We start from the raw sequence: 2,370 nt of genomic DNA, 5'->3' as shown, positions 1-2,370 counted from the left end.
TCCGAAGATGAGGTTCTAAAACGTTCACTGCAAATTTAGAAAAACCATCTATTTTTAGGATTTTACGGGCCCCTAGGTGAAAATTCGACGACCACTGTATTAGTATTGTTATTGCGCTAACTAATAAATATCTACACGATCATAAAGCTCGATTACTATTTATGATTACTCTAAAAAGCCCTTTACACTTGTAAATGATATACATTAAAAAGGCAGTACTATTCTCCAGTAGTCTTCTATCGTGTTATACACGTACTACAGTCGGGCAAAGATTCTGCAAAGTATACGACCTAAACGGTACAGCGTTTTTGCCTGTTCAATCTCCTTAGTTAGGCTTGCTCTCATTACTCGAATAGACTTGGTTCCGCTGTTGTTAAAAGCGAAGAGGGCTTCTCTGAGGACTGGTCCTTATGATCCGCGGTCGGTCTTCAGGATTCCGTGAGCCTGTTCAATCGTTTGTACAAGTTTCGGTGTGCTTTTGAACATCCCTCTAACCTCCTTCTGCTAGGTCCGTTTAGACCTTTCTCTTCTGCATGGAATAGGTCCTCCATACTGATGCTCCATACATTGCTGATGACGGCATCTTTAGTGTAAGTCCTCATTAACGTCTCAAAATCTGTGACGCCTGGAAACGTCTGTGAGCCTTCGAATGGTCTTTGCCAAACACTTATATAGTTACAAGCTATCAAAGCTTTATAGATATGAATTTGATGATCTTACACGTAAATTATTTTTTTTTGTTTCCCAATAAGGGCCATTTGGCGCGTTCTGTAGTAATTTATTCTGAATATTTAATTATATTCGATTGTTTTTATTGAAACGAAATTAGGCCCCATTATAAAAAGGAGATACTTTCTAAGCGTTATTGTTAAACGACACCTATTTAACGGTATTCGACGACAAACAGAAGTTATAAGTGGAACTGATTGAACCTCAGATCTATAACCTTCCGCACAGTTCAGTAGAAGCAAGTATTTTTAGATTTTACGGAAGTATTCGCCGATCTATCTACTGCTAAACAAACGTGGCAGCAGAATAATTTCTTAAGTGATTTTTATGAAATAAAAATCTATGCTACATCTATGTACTTGCTTTTATTTAAGTAGTGCGACCTTAACGTGTGTTTCTTTTGTCTGCGTCCAAATATGTCATGCGATCAGTACACGGTGTTCTGAAGAAAATGGTTGAAACCGTACAGGCGACATCGCCTTGAGAGGTCGTTGATACTTATCAGCGTAGAACGAGTAGGTCGGTGAAGTGTGGAGCGCTAAAATATAGAGAGATTGTCTGGCCTGGGCAAACCATTCGCGTTATGTCGTCTCGAGTTATGTGCAGTCTGTCTGTCAACCGTAAATCACAAGGACTCTATTGCTGCAGCGTACGGAAGTTATGAGACGGTCATATGCTGCCCCCGAGGGCGCGCAATGGTCAACACGCACTGAAACACACACCAGTTTCATATATTTCCACAGGGAGTTCTTCCTGCTATTCTTCATGAGTCATAACGGCTAAGTTTATGGCATTGCATTTAATACGAAGAGAGACAATTTGCTATGATAGCCCTGGAGCTTTTACGCAATTTGAACTTTTCAATTCTGTCAGCCGAGAAGTGAGATCTGCCACACCGATCTAACGGCTGGTCTTTAATTTAAAGTTTTCAATTTAAAGTGTCCATATAGGCATTTTTATACCGTATAATTCCACTGAGTACTACAGGGGAGCTTACGTGATTCTATTTTCGTACGGGGCACCTCTCATGACATAATCAATATAGCAAAGGTGCAATGTAACTAAATGTGCAATGTAGACATACATTCTGCACGCTTAGCAATCGATAGGTACAATTTCGAAAACCTATACATACATATATGATAATATAATATGAGAAACTATTTCTTTTTCGAATTTCCGCCGTGACATACATTTGATTTTCATCTGTACCAGAAGCAATCTTTGTGATTTCTCACGGCTGCTATCATGGTGGTTGTAATTGTCATTTTCGTTTCGTCACCCAATCGACATGTGGCGACTTAACAAGGCGAAACCCATTGGCCATACACGAATAGACGACAGTGAGCGACAATAGCTAGTACAACACGACTGCGATGTCAGATGACGTGAGTTGATTGGATAATACAGGCTGAGTTAGGCTCGGGGAAGGCACGATGTGGCCATGATAAAATCCGGGCACGCAGCGCGTACCGCTGAGGTTCTCGCATCGAGTGGGTCGGACTTTGTGGGGGTGTATGTGTGTGAAACAGCGTTCGTAAACACTGCTGTATATAAAGCTCACGCTTATGGCGATGCACAGGTAGCAAACAAAAAGAAGCTTGGGTGCGACAGAATACTATGGCCGTCAGCTCATTGAGG

General features: G+C 41.1%; 1 long non-coding RNA gene across 1 annotated transcript; it reads right to left on the bottom strand.

Moving 5' to 3' along the window:
- Positions 1-1,079: 1,079 nt before the first annotated feature.
- LOC147755410 (uncharacterized) lies at positions 1,080-1,812 on the bottom strand. Its single transcript, XR_015329048.1, has 2 exons — positions 1,727-1,812; positions 1,080-1,438 (listed from the first exon to the last, which is right to left on the bottom strand). It is a non-coding gene; the product is annotated as an uncharacterized LOC147755410 (long non-coding RNA).
- Between the last annotated feature and the right edge of the window lie 558 nt (positions 1,813-2,370).

This window comes from Varroa destructor, unplaced genomic scaffold (assembly GCF_002443255.2).
Source record: "Varroa destructor unplaced genomic scaffold, Vdes_3.0 BEIS01000005.1, whole genome shotgun sequence".
Taxonomy (NCBI): Eukaryota; Metazoa; Arthropoda; class Arachnida; order Mesostigmata; family Varroidae; genus Varroa; species Varroa destructor.
This window is presented reverse-complemented; position numbering and strand designations above follow the sequence as displayed.